General features: G+C 38.7%; 1 pseudogene; it reads right to left on the bottom strand.

Annotated features, from left to right (window-relative positions):
* Window positions 1-19237: 19237 nt before the first annotated feature.
* On the bottom strand, window positions 19238-23335 carry LOC149373789 (uncharacterized; annotated as a pseudogene).
* Between the last annotated feature and the right edge of the window lie 1350 nt (window positions 23336-24685).

Genomic DNA, 24685 nt, shown 5'->3' with positions numbered 1-24685 from the left:
ACGGATGTCCCCAAAAATGCACGAAGTGGCCGTCGAGGAGGTGGAGCGGTTGTTCCGAGAAGGAATAATAGAGAGGTCCGCAAGCGATTATCGCTAGGCTCCCGTATTACACAAGAAGCCAGATGATACATATCGGTTCTGTATCGACTTTAGGGATCTGAATAAGGTAACCAAGCGGGACGCATACCCTATGCCCAGCATGGATACTATTTTGGATAGGTTACGGGATGCTCGATATTTGTCGAAAGTGGACTTAAAGCAGGCATATCACCAGGTACCAATGGCAAGGACTAGTCGAAGGTTTACGGCTTTTGCAGTGCAAGGGTCTGGACTTTGGCAATACAAGCGAATGCCTTTCGGACTAAGTAATGCGCCTATGACCTTCCAGCGTCTGATAGATATATTATTTGGAGAGGAGTTGCGACCCCATGTGTTCGGATATCTGGATGACTTAATTGTGGCTACCGATACGTTCGAGAAACACAAGTATTATGTGAAGTTAGTTTTGGAGAGATTAGCAGAGGCGGAATTACAAGTGAAGCGAGAGAAGTGTGAGTTTTGTATGCCTCAGTTGACATATCTAGGATTTATTTTGGATAGCGAAGGGTTAAGACCGAATCAGGAGAAGGTGGAGCCGGTCCTTAATTATCCAGAACCAACAAATGTCAAACAATTGCGGCGATTTTTGGGAATAGTGGGATGGTACTCGAGGTTTATAGAGGGGGATTCAGAGCTCAAAGTACCCTTGGTCAAGCTACTTCGAAAGAAACAACAGTGGGTTTGGGAACAAGACCAACAGGAAGCCTTTGAGGGATTAAAAAGGGCCCTCACTACCGCTCCCGTGTTGGCGAGGCCCGATTTCTCGAAGCCGTTCGTTCTACAAACAGACGCTAGCGGATATGCCCTGGGGGCCGCACTCACTCAAATGGGGGAGGACGGGGAACACCCCATCATATACGTGAGTCGAGTCCTGTCACCTGCGGAGAGGAACTATAGTACCACGGAGAAAGAGTGTTTAGCAGTGATCTGGGCTGTTAAGAAGTTACGTCCCTACTTAGAAGGATACGACTTCACCGTTATCACCGATCATGCGGCTCTCAAGTGGTTGAGGAATTTGCGAGAACCGACGGGAAGACTAGCTAGGTGGGCTATTCAAATGCAGCAGTGGAGTTTCGAAATCATACATCGAAAGGGGGCGCTTAATTATGTACCAGACGCTCTATCCAGACTATATGAAGAGGAGGAGATGGCGATTGGTACGTTTGAGGAGATAGTGGACCCAGAGTATTTAAGGTTGGTTAAGGAAATAGGGGAGGCCCCCCACTAGTTTCAAGGGTGGCGAGTGGAAGAGGATAGGCTTTATAGGCACCGTTACAATCCCTTATTGGATCCTATCGCATTCCCAGAAGAAAACTGGAGACTAGTGGTGCCAGCCAAGCTCCGGGAGAAGGTGATTTACGAGGCACATTGCCTCCCCTCCAGTGGACATTTGGGAATAGAGAAAACGTACGACCGTATAGCCCGAGAGTATTATTGGAGAGGGATGTATTACGACGTGAGGAGTTTTATTAGAGCGTGTCCCGAGTGTCAGATGTATAAGGTGCCCCAGACCGGTACTCAGGGTCTAATGGGGAAGCGAATAGTGGAGAGGCCTTGGGCCGTGGTGGCGGCCGATCTTATGGAATTTCCACCCAGCAAGAGCGGACATAAATACTTGGTGGTTTTCCAAGATCTTTTTACTAGATGGATTGAGGTGAAACCTCTACGGAAGGCGGACGGGAAGTCGGTAGCAAGAGCATTCGAAGAATTGGTGTTATTTAGGTGGGAAACTCCGGATTTCTTCCTCACCGACAACGGGAAGGAATTCGATAATCAGTTGATGCGGAAAACGCTGGACGAGTATGGGGTCAAACACGTTTTTACGCCACCGTATCATCCACAAGCGGACCCGGTGGAACGCAGTAATAGGACGATAAAAACTATTATTGCCATTTTCGTGGGACAGGATCATAGGAATTGGGATCAATATCTTCATGAAATTAGGCATGCTATAAATACGGCAACCCAAGCTACCACAAAGGTGTCACCCGCGTATTTAAACTATGGCCGACACCCTCGACCAGTGAAGAGTTTGCGGAGAGACGTAGAGGCCATGGAGGCGATTGAGAAGACAGGACCGGAGGTATGGGTAGATAGGGTAAGGAGGTTAGATGCGTTGCGGGATCTGGTAGCGAAGCACATAGATACGGCAAGGGAGACCCAAGCGAAACGATTTAATAGGAACAAGAAAGATGTTAGATTTCCGGTAGGGACTTTAGTACTGCGTAGGACCCACCCCTTGTCTGACGCGTCAAAAAAGTTCGCGGCGAAACTCGCACCTAAATTCGAAGGGCCCTATGAAATAATCGAGGTTAAGTCGCCGACGGTCTATGTGTTAGGAGAGGGGGAGGGAAAAAGTCGCCGCCTCAAGGAAGCTCACGTGTCGGAACTTAAAAGATACGTGCCACCGAGAGGCCAAAGTATGGAAGGGGCGATGAGGATAGGTTAATCAGACCTTCTTGATTTTTTTTTTGTACAGAGAGATATCGACAGGAGCTAGCGAGCCCGAGGAAGTTGAAGCCATGGAGCGTAGAGAGTTTTCGTCTCCAGGTCCAGTAGGGGACCCCCAAGAAATAAGTGAGGAGAGGGAGAAAGAGTTGTTGAACTCCGATCAGGAGGGAGAAGGGGGAACCACCAGAGTGATAGGGAAGAGAGAAGAGGAAAAAGAGAAGAGAGAAGAGGAAAAAGGGCCGGAGAGGGAGGAGGCAGGAACGAAGGAAGAACGAATGCAGGGAAGGACGGGGCGAGAAGATGCGTGGGAGGATGAGGATTATGGGTTGGTGGAGCTGTTTGATGAGGGACTTGAAGAGGAATTGGGCAGGTCCTTGGAAGGTGGCGAAGAAGGGTCCATCTTACAAGAAGCTCGGGACAGACCCCTTCCCGACTCATGTGAAGGAGAAGAGGACTCCGATCCCGAAACCCACTCCACTTTCCTGGTTCCCCCGGGATTCCACCAACAGCCCTCACGATCCCCGGTCCCGGAAAGGGAGTTTGACAATCTGGTGAGCCAGATGGGGATGTGGACGACTCACACCACCTCGACCACTACGGTGTCAAAGCCCTCGTGTGGATGGTTAGTCTCCTCGGGGACCCACGGTAGATATTGGTGGCCCCCCTCTCAAGGCTTCGAGGGAAGCAAGGACGTTGCCCCGACCCAATCCCCAGAAGGAGGATCCAGTCTGAATGACCAGGGGGACAACTCTCAATTCCCACACACCGACGAGTTTCCCCAGAAGATCGCAGGCGTAAGGGAGACTCCCCAGGGCCCCGACGACGCCACTATGACTGAGGCGAAGGCGGAAACCTTTCGGACATACGTCCCCATCCAACCCCACGAACGAAGGCCTACCAAGGAAGAAGAGAGTTGGGATGTAGCTTTCCCGGTCCGACCGAAGCCGAAAGGGCTGGGAAAACTAGAGACCATTCCCGAGGAAACCCCAGTGAGGAAGGGACCCGTTATCAAGAGGACCCAGATATTCCCGCCTCCGAATCGAGCGGTCACGGAGCCGTCGAGGGGACCTCCAAGGGTCAAGACCATGGGCACCATCTTTGGTAACTTGCTGCCCATCCCAACTGACCCCATTCGGGATCCTCCACCGTTCCGATGTTTCCACTGCTGGCAGCCTGGACACATCGCACTCCAGTATCCCCGGCCACCCATCCAGCATTGCCGTAATTGTGGACGTCGGGAGGTGGACGTAGTCAATTGCCCTCGATGTGGACCAGAAGAGAAGCGTCGACGGTTGGAACGGAAGAGGAGAGTAGAGGAGGTCACCACGGACCCGGGCGAGGTCGCTAATCTAGCTGCCCGTTTGGACTTGACCCGGGAAGGAAGGCCTAGACCACCCCTACATCAGGGCGAGTACCCCCACCGATTTCAAGACCACTGTCGGAAGTATTTGGCGAAAGAGGCCGGAGTGAATAGAGGGGAACGGGAGGAGGCGAAGACCCAAGAAATGGAGGGAAGGCGGATCTTTCAACTTCCGGATTTGCGAAAACGATTGGATGAGCTAGGGGCAAAGAAAGGAAGAATGGAGGTATGTGGTCGGGGCCTCCCAGGAGAGCCAGAGCGAAGGGAAGAGCGTGGCCGAAAGGAGAGAGAAGAACAAGAAGAAAAGCGAAGAAGAGAGAAGAAAGAAAGAGAAGAGCAAGAAAGAAGACAGATGGAATATGAAAGGAAGATGAGGGAAGAAGAAAAGCGAAGAAGAGAGAAGAAAGAAAGAGAAGAGCAAGAAAGAAGACGAATAGAATATCAAAGAAAGGAGAAAGAAGAAGAAGAGCGAAGAAGAGAGAAGAAAGAAAGAGAAGAGCAAGAGGGAAGACGGAGAGAAGATCGGAAGAGGAGAGAAGAAGAACAGAGAAGGAGGAAGGAAGAAGTAGTTGAACGAGAGAAGAGGCGGCTGGAACCAAGGAATATGTCGAGGGAATCGGATGAAACGAAGGAAAGGAGAAAACGGGGGAGCCTGGAAGGAGGGTGGACGGAGCGATGGAATCAACACATGGCTGAACAGACCCGGAGAAAAGAGGACGAGAGGAAGGCTCAGGAGGAGATAGAGAGGAAGGAAAGGGAGGAGGAAGAGAGGAAACGGTGCGAAGAACTGAGACAGGTAGAAGAATATCAAAGGAAACTAAAACAAAGGATTGAGGAGACGCGGTTGGAAGATATCAAAATGAGGAAGGACCGGGATCGAGAGCTGCGTCGTAAGAAAGAGGAAAAGGCGAATGAGGAAAGAAGGAAAAGGAAAATACAAGATCAACGTGACGCGAGGCGGTCTCGACGACAATCGCGGCGGGAGAATGAATCTCACTCTTCGGGGTCAAGAAGGGACGCATTCTCTACCCATCGAAGTCACCGATCCCGTTCGGGGAGGCGGGACGTCCATTCCCGTAGTGGTCGATTAGAAGCGGCCCTACAGCTAGTCGAACGCATCGACGATTTACCGTCCTCCACTAGACAACGGGTATTGGATGGTACCTTCCGAAAGTCGTCCTCATCGCCGTAGAGAGATAGATAACCGGAGGCGCGAGGGTAGGTGAGAGAGGGGAATATCAAGAGAGAAAGAGAAGATCAAGAGAGAAAAAAAAAGAAGATCAAGAGAGAAAGAGAAGATCAAGAGAGAAAGGGAAGATCAAGAAAGAAAGAGAAGGGAGAGTTCATAGGGACAGAGTCGGTATGGATAGAAAGCGAGTGAGGGAGAGGGATTTTTATTTTTCAGGAACTAAGACCAGGAAAGGAAGAAAGGGAGTAAAAATAATAAATAGGGGAAACCCTGGGCCAGGCTAATGATTATTTGTTTTAGGCACACCAAGGAACCCACGAGAGGCGAGTTAAGGAACCATCGGGGGAGAAACCCCCAGGTAAGCGTTTATTTTTCCATTAACCATATGAGGTAGTCGCCAATGATAGACGGCTTTAGACATTCGGGGAAATGTCTAGCCTAGGAGGGGGGTTTGTGACGTGGTAGCTGAAGCTATCACGTCACTATATATCTATACATATTGGGCGAGTCATTGGCGGCTACCGAGTCCTATGATACAGTATATATTTTACAAATGTATCGTTTTACAACACATTCTTAATGTGTGTTCTCGGTGCCGCGGACTACGAGCCAGAGAAGAGAGAAGGACCGAAGACCAGAGAAGGGATTGAAAGTGTGTGTGGTATGATTGGGTGAGCATGTGTGTAAGGTAGAGAAGGAGAGAGAGGCGAGGGCTCGCGACACGTGAGAGAGGTGTGAGCACCGAGCGGCCGCGTCAATTCCCCAGATTTGGAAACCTCCAAAAATTTACCGGTTTTTAGGCGTGTTGGAGATTTTTCATATAGACGGGAGGGGCGCGCGCATCTGTCGAAGTGCACTGCCATAACGAGTCAGTACGGCACGGATGAGCATAGAGAGAGGATAGCGGAGAGCAAGGGTTTTCAAGAGATAGGAAAGTGACAGGTCCAGGAAGTAGATTGCACGGAGGAGCTGAGGGAGCCGATCGAGGCACCGTTATCGAGGGAATTCCACCGCGATTAGCCGAGTAAGAGACAGAGAGAGGTGAGAACAATACCCGCGAAGAGCAGAGGAGCCGTCGACCGGGAGATACCAGCTGAGTCAACAGCGAGGATAATCAGGAGGTAAAGTTATAGTATTAGGGCACCGGGTGGTAGACTGGGCAGAGAATCAGGGCGATTCGAGGGTGAGTGAGTGTAGGAGAATAACCTGTGTTAGTGGCGCGGGTAAAAGAGCGGGTAGAGGCTCAAGGGCTGAGGTCGTGTGAGTATCGGGTATAAGAGGCGAGGCGTGCTTGAGAGTGTGTGTGTGTATGCGCATGGGTGAGAGGTCGGAGTACGGGCCACCGTCAGCTAGGTCAAGGTGAAGGCCAGCGGAGGACGATCGGGAGGCGTCCGTACCAAGACATCTACGACGGGAGCAGTACACAATAATATATATATACATACATGTATATAAAGATTACCGCATAATTCGATAAAGAAGAAGAGAGAGAGAGAGAGAGAGAGAGAGAGAGAGAGAGTGGGCATAGTGTGAGAGCATTGAGGAGGAATAAATAGCGCGCGCGCGCTGTGAAAGATATATCAGTGTTAGTGTCAATAATTCGTGTCCTCAGTTTTCCCCTTTTTAATTTTCTTTAGGGAGTGTCCAGCGTTCCCGAGCCGGACACCTGTGGCCGTCCTCCCGGAGGAGAGGTATCCAGTGAGTAGGGATACGGTAAGAGACGTAAGTGAGAATTTTGTGAGGGGATACGGGACGGCTGTCTTTCGGCCGAAAAATCTTCGTCACAATGTGAAAAAGAGAAAATATGAAATGTTTTATAGTCAGAACTTAGTATATTATATAATGTATTTCTTTGATGAGAGTGGTTGTGGCACAGTACTACAGTATATATTTGTTATATTTTATACTAGTTTAGAATGCTACATAGTTATGTTAATACTTGCACAAAAAAGCAATCTTAAAATTTTATATCTGATTTTACACTTCCTAATTTGTAACTTTTTTTTAAAAACGATAAAATAGACCACTTTGAGTGATGCGCTCATCACGTAAAAATGATCAAAATTTTGTCTATAAGTAGGTATCTGTGAAGAGGGCGTCACTACGCATGATTAGGATTGATAATAAAGAGTTATCTTATTCTTATAATAAAGACCTATGGTTATTCGTTACAGATTCGTTTACATCAATAAAAGAGAAATCCTTGCTTGATCTTCGAAGAGCCCAAAAAAAATTGGCTACCACTGTTGGACCGAATAGTTGTCCCAACGTTCACGAGATGAAGTCATCAAATCTGCATGGTTAGAGTTACAAGGAAATCCACCGTGGACAGTGTCAAAGTTTATCAACCACTTAAGGACGTTCGGTAGTGTTAGCGGGGGGAAACATTTGCGCGGTGAGGGGAAACCAGCGATGAATGAAGATTTGGCAACGTCGTACGGGTCTTAAATGTGTGAGTGTTCATGTACACGCATCAGGTGTCTCTGCACACTCTACACTGTCTGCTTGTCTGCTGCGTGCTGCGTCGGTTACGACAGCGTTCGTGTATCAATGTTTTTGTGATAAAGCTGTAAGTATTTGTTACTGATTTATTATAAAAGTGTAGTGAAAATGAATAAATGAGTAATTAGAAAGACTTGTTCCCCCATGTCGTCTATCATTCCCAAAACAGTGATTAAAAATCTAAGTCAAAATAAAGTAGATTTTAATATTATTGTTGATAAATTTATGGAAGGTAATGATGGTTTAAGATCGTTTCTAATAAATGGGCAAAGCCCTTTAATCAAAAGAGCTACCAGTGTAAATAAAATACTTGAATTTTTAAATGACTTGACAAGTCTCATACAGCATGGGATGTCAGATAAGTAGGATGATTTCTAAGATGAGTGATTCAAACTATGAGCATGTGATTTTGTAATGTGCAAAAAAATTGTATCTTAAGAAGAAATAATAAATCTGAAATTGAAAAAAAAAAATAAATAGCGTGTTATTAACATTTATTGTTTTTTATGGGAAGGGGTGGGCGTTCTGTACATACACTCACGCACACACGTAAGCTTGTATTTTATGCGTGAATGCATAAATATCTACAATAATATTGAGATATTTACTGATCAACATCCTGGAACATTTTAAATTTCCCGCCACTTGCGACGTTGCCGTTGCGTTTCGGTTGAGCTTTTATTTGATTTTTTATTTATAAACGAATCAGACGATCGTCGCAAAACTTGGTATACATCAAATTAATAACATTATCTGTAACATATAAAAAAATTGGCCAAATTCACTGGCCCAATTTGCTTAAAACTGTGATTTAGTCAGTTCTCCCATAAGCGACAGTGTTAAAATGACTTAACTTTGAAATTCAATATCTCGAAAACGAAACAGAGGAACCTCTTTAAATTTTGACTGGTTTATTGTAACAACAATAAAAACGTCTGGTCAAAATTTCAGAAAAATTCGTTGGAAAATTCAATCACTACCGAACGTCCTTAACTGGTTATGATGATGATTGTCTGCTTGAAGATATCAGTCAAAGTATGGTAATTTGTATATGTTTTTTGTAGAATATCAGTAGTAAGCTCTTTTCTGTTTGCACGCGTGAATGAAAATAAAATTCTCTAATGTATACACATTTATTTGTACACGTACGCTCAAGGGTTGTATATCCATTTCCAGACTTCACATAAGTAAACGTCAAGGATGTAACATTACCAACAATTTTATGTTTCACTTCCAAATTGCGGTTAAAATTAATATCATACTAGGAAAGAATAAACAACCTTTAGGTTTACCATGAGTACAAATTCGTATATTTTTATAATAACTACCGTATTTGCAAGTCATCTAATAATCATACTACACACTTAATGATTATAAATACTGAATAATTAAAAGTGGTATATTTGTAGATGAACCAGACACCGAAGACTGTGATTTTGACAAGGAACAAGTTATGGATTCAGATATTGAGGACGAGGTCATGGATTACGAAAACTTTACGTATGACCTCAACAACGAAAACGACTTAGCAACCGAAGCTTGTACAGATGCTGTTGCAAATGAACTGCAAGAAAGCGTAAGTTGTAAACTGATTCAACGTTTATACGAAGAATCAAATTTTTATAGGATTTGTATGTCCGTTTATAGTATTAGAATTAAATGTGATAAATAATACGAGATAAAAATTCAAAATTGACAAAAAAAATTTTTTTTCATGTCGAGGGCTTTTTTTATAATCTTTAGTGAATAATTGAAATACCCCAACATTAAATCATCTGTCTGTATTATAATATTTCTTTGAAACCTCTAAATTTATTTTCCTACTTTTTTCAAACTGTTGAAGTTGTTTGATAGAAAAAAAGAGTTAATATGTAAAACATGGTGTAAGAAGGTAAATCAAATCTGACTTAATTAATTATTATGTACATAGTGGCATTTTCGGGAAAATGCATTTAAGTTGAGCGTGCTTTCATGATTAGTAAAAAGTCGATTAATTAGAAGTGTTGCAAGTCATAACGAGAGAAAGAAGACAGTAATGACATAAATACCTTTAAATTTTTTGGAAAAACTAAATATATAATAATGAAATCATAACGTGCAGGAAATCTTTGAATCATCGAAGAAATTGTTTGTCATTCAAAATTCGTGGTTTAAACCATTTAGAGTTTTATTTAATTAATAGACCGAAGTTGGATGTCCACTAATATTATTAAAATTATCAGTCAAAGTGTTCGGGAAAAATGTAGTTTAATTTACTATAATGCTTTGTGGGTATTCAATCTTGATAATGCACTAGTCTGACATTAATGAATAAGTTCGTTTTTGCTCTATCAAAAAAATTTATTAACTCTATTAATAGAAAAAAAGTTAGTTATAAGAAGCCTTACACTACCATGTTGATGTTAGTATGCATTTATTTGTTTAGATTTCAGATACGAAATCTTCAATGAATGTGAAATAATGGCGAGTTATTAAATTTTTAGAAATACAGTAGACATATTTTCAATGATTTCGAAATTAATTTATTGTTCACAAATATGCGTCACTGTGACGCGTACTATTCGTAAAAATAATACGTTGCTGCACTTGTAGAAATATACTTGTTCGCGAACTCACTGCAAATGTCGGTAGTGGTACTTTTTAAATAAGTAATTTCTTTGCCAGGTTCCAGTCCCATACTACAGTGATTTTATGGATAGATCAGTTGTTACCATCGATGACAGTAACGACAAAAACACTATTAAGGAGCCAAGGATGCAGGAAAACGTTTTGGATCAAGCAACTGATGAAAAAATAGTAAAACGTTCAATGAAAAGAAAGCTAGTCAATGTTACTAATATCATGACGGGAAAAAGAATAAGAAAAGACAATAAGAAAAATGAGTATATGTATTCATAAGTTTGAAAACTGTTAATTAATCGTGATTTAGAGTATATGAGACTGCGATTGTTGAATTTTGGTTATATCAGTTTTATGCGAGTCATACTGTTAAGTAAAAGTTACGTACCAAAAAAATGTATTCGAGACTAGTCACGACTATAATGCTCAGCAGTATAAAAAAACTTTTAAATATTTGTAATGGCAATGTATTATTAGTTGTTTGCTGTAACTTAGCAGTATATCATTTTCATATCAGCATGGTACAGCTGTACTTGATAAGAAATAAAATTTTTTATCAGAAAGTCCTACATTACTGTTATAAAAACTTATATACTCAATGTTATTGTAACAATATGTATACTATGGTACAAGATAAAGTAGATGTAAATTGATAAGTATTGCTGAAGATTTAAGAACTATTGTTGTCTATAAATTAATAACTCATCCGCAACTAGTTTTTAATATTTAAAAATAAGGGTATTCTTTTCATACGCAAAGTAGCTACTACAGTTATTGTCATCGTAGTTAAACAAAATTTTTTTGATATTTCAATCCATGGTATACCAAAATGAGATATTTATATTAAATATTGAAATTATATATTTATGTTAAATATGAAACATCAAAAATTGAACTACATAATAATTCTTTTTGCCTGAGCTTAATATTTAATGTATATGCAAATATCGAAATATCGAAAGTATTAAGAAACTATAACCATAGAAAAGTCCAAAAAATAATTAGAAATAAGATGCAAAGACATACTTCTCGAGATGTGTTTAATTACTTTATTTGTAATGAAGATAAAAGATATACTCCACGTTACAGTTATACTGAAATATTCATTGTGTTATGTCGATATAAAATTGATAGCAGTTAAATAGTTACAAAGTTGTTATTGTCTAAGTAATAAAAGTTCGCGAAATTATTGTAAGCCTGAATGTTTGTATTGAGCATCATTACTTTATGAGATTGAATAAGCATGTACATATATACTAGCACCTGCAAAGAACTAAAAGAATAAAGTTACTACATTTTTACACTTAATTACTATAGAATAAATGCTGCCGCTAGAACAATTGACAAATGATTTTTTATTCAAATCTTTATCAGTACAAAAAAAAAAAAAAAAAAAAAACCAAGCCTACAGAATTTTTTCACTAATACATACACAGCAAAGCAAAATTGTGATAAATAATACTGTCTGGAGTAAAAAAACAATTTAAAAAAAAAGTTTTTCTTCATTTTATTGCTGTATACAAATCAACTTTTATTTGTTTCTTTATTCTCATACTTAAAAGCACAGTAAATTTTTATGAATACACGTATGCATGTCAATATATTTGTACGTAAGAACAGGTTCAAAAAAGCCAGATTTGAACGTTCTGAAGCTCATGATAAAATTATTACTTCCGTAGTACTAGCATAAAAAGTAATATGAATTAACGTAACAGTACGAAAGGGAACAAACCAAAAATCTATATTAAAAAGTAGTAAGATTTAGAAGTAAGAAAACTTTACAAGAACCATAGTATATAATTTATTGTACCTTAAAATTTGTTTTACAAGAATTAAAAAAAGAAAAATTCAAGCCTTTTGTTATAGAAATGTCAATAGAAATCTGATATTTAACGTTTTTTTTTAAGAAAATCGTAGTATTTTCATTATTAAAAATATCGAAGCAACACACAGAATGCCGTGCATTGCAAAATCAATATAAAAGCTCTATATTTTGTAAATTTAATCCATGTATAAAATAGGGCTAACATTTATGTAATATCATAATTTTATGAAAATCGAAAAATCGTGATAGCAGCCGTAATAAGATATAAAATTGAAATTTTTATTTATAACACTTATAAATACAAACAAAAATCTGTTTGAACCCTGGATTATTATAAACTGACAATAAAAATCTGATACTTGTCTTGTTTTAAAGAAAATTGTACTATTTTATTTACAGAAGAAAAACGAAACAAAATTATAGAAAGATTGGAAGTAGAAATTAGAGTTACATTCATACTATATAAAAAAAAAAATTGTATAATAACGGATAAGAATTTTTTTACCCTCTGAATCATAAGAAAGAAGTCATCAAAAATTAATTAGTTGTAATATGACAACCTTTACAAGGTATGGAAACTTGGATGTTTAGTCCAAGTCAACGTACGAGGGAAAAAATTAAAGCTTTAATTCGTTGAAATCAGTTGACAGGTTTTGGAGACAACAGATCAAGTATGTATACGTATATACACTCACGCAGATGAATATTTTGTAACAGTGACATATTCTCATTTCTAATCCTATTAAAAACTTTAATAATAAGTATAGTTAACTGTGGTGTCGGCTGATACAAAGATTTGTCTGTAAGGAAGCAAAAGTAACGATAATTTAGAATACTCCATGATACCAATACTTAATATATGCATAAAATAATATGAAAACTTTTTTACCATGAAAATATCAAAGTACTAATAATTAAAACTCGAAAAATCGTAAAAACAATCTCAGTATTTTTCTTAATATTTAGATTTTGTATCATGGTAGCTAATTCTTCCATCGTCACTTTAAATCGCCAAGTGGAGATTCTATTCTATAGTAATTTTTATTGGCAAAACTTTGAGGTATACAGCCATGACGTAGTTAATAAATAATGTTTTACAAGAATAATTACAAGATTTGACTACAGACTATGGAGTACTTAAAAATAAATTTATATACATCAAGTGGAGATTTAGTTTAGTTTTTTTTTTAGTTTAATTCATTTATTGGCGTCGTATTGGATATACATATGCCAGTACACTACTGGTTACATTTAATGATATTTACATGTATTTATACATACAATATATTGGTTTGACTATAAGTAAATTATTGAAACATTCGTGCGCTTAGAATACTAATGTTGCGCTTAACAATTCATAAAAATACAAAGTAAGGCTGGTCCTAAGAGTACGTAATTAATTGTTACATTTTTCCTATTAGTACGTATTTAAATAGTAATTTTAGTTCCATAAATGACGCTCTTAAGAGCATTAATCACAGCCAAGTTGTTTTCTTGAATTAATTCGTATATATTATATGGTCAGAATAACTTTAATCTATAGAGTTCCTGATTAGTTCTGTTCGGTGCTTTTCGTAAAGAGGACACGCAAAAAATACATGGTTTGCACTTTCGCATTCTAGACCACATTTACATATGTCAGAGTGTACAGCTTTAATTTTGACTAGCGATTGTTTTAGTGAATTGTGGTTACAACGGAGCCTGTTTAAGCAGGTGATAATTTTTCTAGGTAATTCAAAATTGTGAAACCAGAGATTGTTGTTATTATCCGAATAGAAATTTTCAAAATAAAAGGCACCTTTGTTGGTTCTAGCATAATTCTCTCTGATTTCACTAAAGTTTAATTCTTTGTACATTTTTTCCCTCTCGGCTACCAAGTCTGTATAGGGGACTTCATAGACGAGTTGGGAGCAAAAGCTCGCAGCCTCTTTGGCAGATTTGTCAGCCTTTTCATTGCCGTGAATTCCAACGTGCGAAGGAATCCAGAGGATCTCTATGGAAACGCCCAATTTATTGAGCCTGTATAAATCGTGTCTGATTTTAATTATTAATGGTGACTCTGCCGCGAGTCCATTGCAGTGGAGGAGAGCTCTGGGGATGCTTTGAGAATCTGTAAATAGGCGAAATTTAGTTTTAACATCGATCGCGCCATTCGTGACGCCGTCCAAGATTAATTCAGTGGCTAACATGACAGCATTGCACTCCGCCGAGAAGATCGACGCCTGCCCGGGCAAACCTCTTGAACTTTTAAAGTGATCATTAAGTGACCACAATGCACATCCAACTCCGGAGGAGCTCCCGCTACTCACTTTTGATCCATCAGTATACAAGTCAACACGTCCTTCGTCTTTGTCATATTCGGAAAGAGCCCCGATGAGGTCCTGATTAGGAGTAAATGAGTTCTGTATTTTGGGTCCAAGCTTAAGATTAATTGAAGGTCTATAAAATGTTGAGTCAAGAGGATAGCTAAATTTTGGAAACCCATCATGCTTGAGTACAAGGTCCTCTCTAAACAGACACGATTCGTAACACTTCACTATCCTTGGTACATGCCAGTTATGTGCCAATATCGGGCTTTCAGTGGACTCGTGTAACTCAGCTATAGATTTAAGGGTGATATTTTGGATAAATGACATGCATTTTAAGATAAATGTAGAGCAAAGATAGTTCATGCGATGTTGAATGTATTCGATCTTATATTCCGCGGCAATAACGTTAGTGGGGGTAGAGTTTCTGTAGCCCATGGCGATGCGGATACCTATATTTTGAACTTTTTGAAGTATATTTAGGTGATCAGGATTCTTTGCGGGAATCAAAAAACCCCCATATTCCAGTCTAGATCTCACAAGTGCCTTGAAAAGCTTCAATAAGCTCCGCGGGTCCGCGCCCCACCACACTCCCCTCAAGCTCCTGATAATTCTTAGCGGGAAGGAACACTTGTTCTTCGTGTAATTGACGTGTGGGAGCCAACTAAGCCTACTGTCCAGTATCATGCCTAGAAACTTAACTTCTCGCTCCGGTTGAACAGTTATTCCGCAAATCCTTATTTCTAGTTTTTTATATTTTTGTGGATGTTTGTCAAAAATTACAAAACGGCATTTATAAGGTTCAAGGTAAAGGTTCCTGTTGTTCAAGGCTACGTTTAGCAATTCTATTGATTTTTCCAAAAGTTTAGAAGCGATAGTGGGCTCGCATTGATCAATATAAAGTACAATATCATCTGCAAACATTAGTATCTTAACTCTGGGGTCGATGAGGTTTCTAATGAACTTGGTGTATAAGGCGAATAGGATTGGGCTAGATCCACTTCCCTGCGGTAGACCTATTTGAGCAATGTGCACATCTGTCTGAGCAAGATCTCTGGTGATATTTATCGGTATGAGTGTTCTTTTGTAAATTAAGTTTTTGATAAACAGTACGTAATTTTTTGTCAATCCTATGTCAACTAAATCGTTTAAAAGTATGTCCGGAACTACGCTATTAAAAGCGCCCTTAATGTCCAGGAAAACAGCGCTAACGCTAGAGTTGTTGTAAAAGGCCTTGTGAATATGATTGGTTAATATGGTCAAACTGTCTATGCAAGATTTCCCTTTTCTGAATCCGAGCTGGCAGTCCGGCATAATTTTAAAGTGCTCCACGAACCAAGTGATCCTGGTAACTACCATCCTCTCAAGCAGCTTAAGAATGCAGGACGCCAGAGCGATTGGTCTGGCCTTACTTGAGCCCTGAGAGGGGATGAAAACCAATAAGAATTTGTTCCAATCCTCAGGAAATTCAGCCTGGGCGAACAGGTCGTTAAATATGTCTAACAAAACTCTTTTCAAGGCTTCTGGCAGAGCTTTTAATAATTTGTAATTGAACTTGTCGAAGCCAGGGGATGATCCCTCTCGGAAAGAATAGAGCGCGCAGTCTAGTTCCTGTAGGGAAAATAGAGAATCAAATAGCCGCTCATGTTGGGTCGAGAAGCTGACAGTTTCAGCCTGAAATTGTCCAAAAGCGGGATCTTTAGGGACACATAAGTCTTTCAACAGCTTCTGAGCGCTCTCAATGAACCTAGCGTTACCCAGGGTGGCAGTAGACTCTTGACAGCCCCTTTTAAACGCCTTGACTATACGCCATACCGTTGACAATGGAGTAGCAGGGCTAACTGACTCTGCAAACGAGCGAAAGGACTCTCGTTTACTCTCTTTGAAGGTTCTATTAGCTTCAGCAGCCAATTTTTTGTAATTAATATAGTTTTCAATGTTTGTATTGTGTTTAAGAGTCAGTAGAGAGGCCTTTCTGAGTCTGCAGGCCCTATCGCATCTATCATTCCACCAGATTTTTCTAGGGTTGTTATTTGAGTGTCGAGAATTGTTATGATTTTTGGTAGTTGATTTAGTGTTGGCTTTGCTAATGCTATTGTCTATAAAGGTAGTGAGCTCATAATATCTATTCAAGGCACCAGAGTCAACAAAGTCAATACTATTGAAAATGTGCATGCTAGTTGTTAATATTTCTGAAAATTTGTTCCAATCAAGTTTGTTAGTATTGTACTTAAAGGTTTCCCTATGGACTTTACTTGCGGTGGAGTTGATTTCAATGGTGATTGGATAGTGATCGCTCCCCCAGGGATCAATGTCGACTGTCCAGTTAGTATTCAGGGCAAGGTTAAAGGATGAATATGTTAAGTCTATGTTTGAGTATTTTAAACTGTTGTCTCTATAGTCAAAATAGAAGTGCGTTGGGTCGTTATTGTTGTGCAGAAAAAATACGTCAGGATCGAGCGAGTCCTCAAGTACTCTACCATTACAACACGTGCTGGTGCTCCCCCAGATAGTATTGTGACTATTAAAATCTCCCAACAGTAAGAAGCTGTCGTATTGAACCAGTTTGCCGGACACTAGCCCGACCTCCCGGGCAGTCAGCAGATTTCCTCGCTTTGGTGACCGATAGCAAGCAGCAATACAGAGCTCTCCTCCACTGGTGTGTATCTTTATGGCCCCTATTTCAAGGCTGTCGAGGGTCAGGTTCCAATCTAAAATATCGAAAATTAGGTTATTTCTAATAAAAAAGGCGATTCCACCCCCCTTAATACTATCATCTCTATGGTATCTCATAATCTGATTGGTTCAAAACCAGCTATCTTATAATAGTCTCTGGACTTGAGATGAGTTTCTATGATTATCAGAATGTCGAACTCTCGGCCTTTCAACTGGATATCTAGTTTGTTATTAATAGATCTAGCATTCCATTGCAATATTTTTATCTTTGATTGAGTTTGACTAGGTAGTGAGTGAGTGCTATTATTATCCATTAAAGTTGTGGTATGGTTATACGTACAGTAATTATTTATCAGTTTGAGAGGCGGAGAGTTCTCAATCTGAAAACAAGTCTAATTTATACGCTTCAGTTGCAATCCTGTCCTCCTGCGAATACGTCCTGAGTTTTGTTCCCTTGGTTAGCGTCAGCAGCTTGGTAGTTGGAGGCAAAAGAGTGGGTGTAGCAGGCCTGGACGTTGTGTGCGACGGCGAGGTAGTAGAGAGAGAAACAGCAGTGGTACCGATAGCAACGGCATTAATGGTGGTAACGGGAGCAGTTCTCTGGACCGGGTCCAATGTTTGGCCCCGAAGATGAACCTTCTGGTGTCCCTTGTTCTTGACCACTTCATTATATTTTTTGGTGCAGTTATTGAGCAGAATATTTTTTTTTGCTTCTTTTAGCCTAGAAAAGTTGGCTCTATTTAACCTAGGTGCTTCTCTTCTTTGTTCACCGAATACTTCCAGTTTGGCCTCGGACGGAGATTTATCGTCGTATGCCATGATCACGTTGACTTTGTAGTGCTTCTGCCATACTGGACAGCTGGAGTCTATACTTTTGTGTTCTCCCTCGCAGTTTGCGCATTTGGGAGCATCGTGACATCGGGAGCCTTCATGTTTAGCTTTGCCGCACATTATGCACAGCGATTTTTTGGCTGCAATTTCTGGGTTCGGGTCGCACCTTGACGCGACATGGCCGAACTTAAAACAATTGAAACATTGAAGTGGCTTATTGACATAGGGTTCCACCATAACATATGCACCATTGTAAACAACTTCAATGGGTATCTTGGATCCTTCAAATGTCAAGAGGACGGTTTCACTAGGAATCCACTTTTCCTCTGGGGCAGCATTGGGGTTCCTGTTCTTCTTATTCAATCTTTTGACATCTGTAATTTTAATGTCTGATACTACCTCTTCAGCTATTTGTTGCTCCGTGTACTCAACTGGGATAAATTTTATCATGCCTTTTCTTGTTTGCTTGAATTTTGGTATGAATACTTGCAGGTTAAATTGTGAGATTGTGGAGTTGCATTGCATAATCAAGTTCGCCTCTGCAGGGGATCTGCAGACGACCTCAACGTTCTTAAATCCTCTTTGCTCAATGACTTTGAATTTGAGGTTATTTTGTATCAGAATACCTCCTACTCGGATTTTGTTGATTTTTTGACCGTCGTCCTTGATTTTCGTGATCCAGACTGTTTGACTCCCTTGCTGGGTGAGTGGTATTTTATTAGCTGAAAGCAACTGTGCAGCGCTGATCGGCTTGAGCACGTGTTCTTGTTTTGATTTCGAATCTTCTGGAAGTTTTCCTAGGGATTCTTGAGGTGTGGCCTCTTCTCGGGCCTCGCGATTAGATTTATCTGCGGCAGCGATTTCTATCTGCCTTTTCTTGGCTTTTTTCTGCGCCTTTTTAGAGAGTCCTAGGCCTGGGGGTAGGCCTTGCTCTCCTTCGTCCTTCAGGAATTCGCACTTTCTCTTATTGTTCATTTCGATGCCTTCCATCGAAAAGCCATAGCCATTACCATCGCTGGCACCGGCCATTGAGGGTGATCAAGGCCACCCGCGTGCGGGCGCCCAATGATTTGTCAAAAGAACACTCTCCTTTCCAATATTGTACGCACTCACCTCTGTTAATAAACGAGCTGTAATTTTCTGTATCGGGCAAAAGGTGTTTATTTAATTAATTAGTGGCTCGATCTTGACCGCTGACTCGATCGCTCGATGCACGACACCTTTTCTCCAAGTGGAGATTAAAACTTTAATACTAGCCCTGACATCTAGCGGATTTACAAATATTATAATAAGTCTACATTACCGGCGAAAGATATCTTACCAGCGGAAGACTCTGTGGTAACATGATTTTGTGCTGAAATAAATTATTATATACGCAGTTACCACTTGGTTTTGCTACAGTTCGCATTACCCCCTGAGTGAACGCTGTTGGGAACCGACCCTTGCCCTGATTGGTGGGCAATATTTATGATACTGTCTTCCCATTGGTGGGCGTTTTGTCGTCCTTGCTCTGATTGGTGGGCGATATTTAAAATACTGTCTACTCATTGGTGGGCGTTTTGTCGTTTGGGCAAAATGTCCATGACTCAAATAAACGTGGGTCAGTACATTTTTCTTACGAAGTCAATACGGTATCTACGGAAGATTAGCTACGGATTCTTGCATTTTAATCTTTATTGCTTCTATGATAATGTAACATTGATTTGAATATGAATTTAGTACGAGAATTGATTTGGAAGAGGAATTATACAATATTTTCCTTTGTATTCCACTTCACAACATATAATTTTAATATTATTTGTTTGAATTAAGCTCGTACGTTCGCATGAGCCAAAAATTATTTTATTGAATTTATTATGTAAATTTGAACTAGTTTGTAGAACATCACAAATCATGTATTCTATTTTGTTTTCAATATCAACTATAAATTTTAAAATGCGTACATACCGACCATCAATTAATTGGGCATAGTTATTGCACGATCTTTTACACATGTTTTCCGATGTAGTGAACAAACATCCATTATAAACGATTTTTGAGTATAGTAAAGCATTGTGTGAGATGTTCAAAGAATCTGCTAGATTTTTGTTTATGAATTTTCCTTGTCCAAAATATGTTATAGTAGACAGTTTTAATGTATTTTGAGACTTCTTACTCAAAACGTTTTGACAAAAGTCTACAATTAGACTAGGACATTCAGGATAAATTTTTCTTTCAAGTGTTACTATAAATCTTTGTAATATGTTTAAGTATCTTAGTATCTGCATAATTACTCCTTTAGCACAGTGAATCGCAGTGAGAACATAATGATTAGCAGATTCGAAAGCAAAACATGAGTGTGCCCATAAAGGACCCCAGTTATATACACTTTTTGTAATGTGCAACAACTGGTGGACATTATAGGTCATTCCTTTTGTTGATGATAAATCTTCTGTTTGTTTATTAAATTCATGCAACATTACATTAGCTTCGTTTAATTCTTCGTAAGTTATGTTACTTTTAAGGCACACGTATAAGGGTTGAACTAGTAGTTTCCAATACTCCATAATCTCCTTGCTTTTTATCACATGTTCGAAAACTGGAGTACTGTAATAAAGGGCCCAGTTCTCCCATTCCCTAAATTTCCACTTACTTCTTTCTTTTATAGGTCTTGTCAATCTACCAATATGATGTGCTGTTTTAATATTAATTAAAAAATCATCCATTATTCCTATATCTACAGGTGTCGCATTTGATAAAATATACACTGTGGCTTGCTCAGCAACACCAGCCAAATAACAGTGCATGTAGTCCGGCGTAAATCCGTTGATTATATCAAATCCATTGAAATTTAATAATGGTGATGCACTTTTTTACACCGTAGACAGGCGTATTTTCTTCTATCGCTATTTCTGCGTTTCGTATGATACTATTTACGCTACGAGGTTTTGCTGGAGGCACCAAATACGGATATCTCATAGAGCCTCCGTAGAATTCGCCCGGGTGTTCACACCAATCACAACCATACTTTCTATTAAATTGGACCGTTCCGTTTATTGGCGCACGTACTACAGTGTCAACACATGCTACGAGAGGAAAAAATTTTATGTTTCGTTTTTGACCTTGTATTGTGGATGGTATGCCAGTGACGTGACAGATAACTCATTCATATTATTCACAAACACATCTAAGCATACACCCATATCAGGCTTACGTTGGCCAAACCATAGACCGCATACTACCGGATTTTTTAACCTATCTTGTACAGGAATTTCATTTACAATTAGATATACGTTGGCCAAGTTGAAAAACACGAAGACTCAAATACTGGGGCTCCATCAGTATTAAATACTGCGGTAGCATAAGCACTTTTATTACTTTGTGGTAGCTTTTTCACAAAATTACGGTACATTTTACCATCATAAATGTCTTTGATGTGCTTTTTCTCTCTCTTTCGTTGGGACACCACAAAATTATAATAATCGTCGTGTAATTCTATAAGATTTCTTATGTGATCTGATGGATTAACATAAGCAAAAAAGGCAAGGATTGGATGGATTTGATACATCTGTTTCAGTATTACAGATATCACAACAAATTGACTTTCCTGGATCGGAGAATACTCCTAAATATTGGCAACAAGTTGGAAAAACACCATGTAGTGTAACTTCTATGTTTTTGGAAATTATTTTGTCCATTATGTATCGTGAATCCGGTAAAAAATTTGTTTCACATACGCAATTTATAAGCTTTGATAAATTGACCAAGCCAAACATTTATAATCTGTTTGATATTGCATATTTTAAAGCCATTAGTAAGACTTCAGCTGGTTTTTTATTTGTTTGAAGAGATGATTGCTCAAAAAATTTTGCTCCCAATTCAAATCGACGTTTTGAACTTGTCTTCTCCTCTAAGATATTCAATAATTCATCATCGCTATCACAATCATTAGGGCAGATGCTACTAGTATTTTGTTATTTTAGGCCAAAAAAATTCGTGGTGCTTAATATAATTTTATTGCAAACAAAGAGCAAGGAAGTTTTAAAGAAAGCTAAATTATCATACCAGCCTGAAGTATTGGGAGAATCTGAAGAAAACACAAGCGACGATGACAATAACTGCCATACGAATGATGCTCAAAGCCAAAAAAAGGAGATCAATGTTTTGTCTACTCAGAACATTAATTCACGAATAAGAATTGTGAAGTGCGGGAACATAGGATCTGCTCTTGCTACAAATACAGGTTAGTGTATAATACTGGTTTGTACTGGTTTGTACCTTTTTTCTTACGTACATAAATAATGTCCCCAACAGCAATGCGTTTTACAATCCATTATAACGATTGTTATTCATAACGACAGATTTAAATGTAAGAAATTTAATATAGATCATACAGGCAAAGCGCATAAAAAAATCATTTTATACATAATATTATGATAATAAAAATAAATTTTCCATCCAGACAATCCAATTAATAAATAAGTAGTTGACAGTTACATGAAATATAAATATATTGTTCCTCACATTTTTGTTGACGAATGTATAAAATTATACTAAATGTGCTTGGAAATATTGAACTGAAATTGTTGTTGATGACCAATTAAATGCTTACCCAGTTTAATTTAGCGTTATGATAACTACCTTAATACTGTTTGCTTCATACAACAGATCACTTGCCATAATTCTAGTGATAAAAACTATTAAATATTACTTTGCTTGGAAAATTTTGTTTCAATTCTATTTTATATTTAATTTTTTTTCCATCATTTTTATCTTATAGAGAATATATACATGAAGGTAGCATGTAGTACTAGCGGCGTGAGGCAAGTTGCGAGAGAGAGCGCTCTTGCAGAAAGGGATTGGCGTTCTCTCTCATTAACCTTATTTTGTAGGTATAAATAAGCCCGTCGACAATAAAACAAAAAATTGTAATCAGTTAATGTCTGATAAAAAGAACGGAGTAAGTAATGAGAAGTCGGAAGAATACGCATTGAATAATTTAGAAGTTCTGGATCAGTACAATATCTTATTTGAAATTGACTCTAGGGCAACAAACGTCAATAGTCTGTCTACCGCACAAAATCATCCCCAAACCCATGATAGAAATCCGTCACCCAATGTTTTTAGAGATATATGAGCCAAGATCTCCTTATAATGAACACGTAGAGGATGATATTGAAAATCAAAACACTGGGAATAACAAGGGTATGTGTACAATATATTTTTAATAATTTAAAATGTTTCGTTATATTTCTAAGCGGTTTTTGAAAGCATTCCTAATACTCTTAGACAACTCCAGGATAACAGTTAGCAAAATAAATTTCATTCTGCAATGTATTAAATTTTATCAAGACAAACAGGGTTATGGGTTTGAAGAGAGAACCAAGCGTTATACCATGATCAATAATATGGTACTTGAGTATTTTTTACAGTACTATTTTTTGTTTATATTATAAGCCACAAATACGATCTAAAGAGTATGGCTGCTTCTTAGACATTCTGGATATTAAATTATTGTATTTTTTATAATAGGTTTATTTGGGTGAAAATATATCTATTGACAGCTTCAAATGGGAATTGATTCAAAAACAAAAACATCCATCTTTTTTTCTAATACAAGCAGCTCTCCACTTGTGGAAAAATGATTTGTGTAATCGAGCTTTTGACCTAACCAGAGAAGTTGAAAATATCCCTGGCAGAAGCCCAGTAAAGCTGATAGAGACAAACAAGCTTCGTCTACTAATAAGTGAGTACAACATTTAATTTTATTAATTTTACTCATACTTCAAAGCGTGTTCATATGATCTACGATCCGTAACAATAGATGTGTAGAGTTATTTGTAAAAGTATATTTATAGTCATGTAAAGATCGAACGGTAGTTACATGTTTTATATCGAAAAGTTCTGACAAAGAAGCAGTACACAAAGATAAAAGTCCCTCCTCGTACTAATTTTTACAATGCCTTTTTTGTAATTATTGAAATATCAGTATTTTCTGTCTATCTACAAATGCTGTCATTTTTTAAGCGCCTTTTCTTTCTGAAATGATAATGTATGTTAATAAATTCTACATGAAATATTTTTTTTTAACTATATGTATCAATGAAAAATGTTATTAGTTGTGATATATAGAGATCTTCCGTGCAATTTAAACCACAAATAAATGCATAAAATGCCTAACTTTCATATTACCTAATTCGGATATTATGTATGAATGAGCTTTGTATCTCTATTGAAAATAACCACGTGGTTTTACCACGTGGTAAACCACATAGTTTTACCACGTAGTTTTTGTCTCAAAATGCCACATGGTTTTTAAAAGCAGTCGGTTTTTTAATACCACGTGGTTTTTTCACCAAGAAGTTCAATAGTTTTCACAAATATAACCTTCTTCTTTCTAGTTCTATTGATAAATTTTTTTCTTGTCTTGTTATATACAATCGTAACAAATACTTTTACAAACAGTTTTCTGAGCGATTTCTGTTCCTCTATTGAAAAAAATCACGTGGTTTCACCACGTGAAAAAACCATGTGGTAAGCCACGTGGTTTTATATCATAAATCACGTGGTTTTGTTTCAAATTAACACAGGGTTCTAAAAATCACGTGGTTTTATTACGACTATGTGGTTTTTTAAAAACCATGTGGTATTTTTAGACAAAACCACGTGGTTTATGATATAAGACTACGTGGTTTACCACAAGGTTTTTCTACGTGGTAAAACCACGTGGTTTTTTTCTATTTTTGAGAATATTGGATAAGACAAACAAACATAGCAAATAAGGTAATCTTTATTTTATATTTAGAAGCTGCAATCAGTTCATCAATCACAATAAATATTTTTCTTAC

This window comes from Copidosoma floridanum, unplaced genomic scaffold, assembly GCF_036245765.1.
Source record: "Copidosoma floridanum isolate Cflo_tuat_1 unplaced genomic scaffold, Cflo_Japanese_pri ptg000027l, whole genome shotgun sequence".
In the NCBI taxonomy this organism is placed as follows: Eukaryota; Metazoa; Arthropoda; class Insecta; order Hymenoptera; family Encyrtidae; genus Copidosoma; species Copidosoma floridanum.
This window is presented reverse-complemented; position numbering and strand designations above follow the sequence as displayed.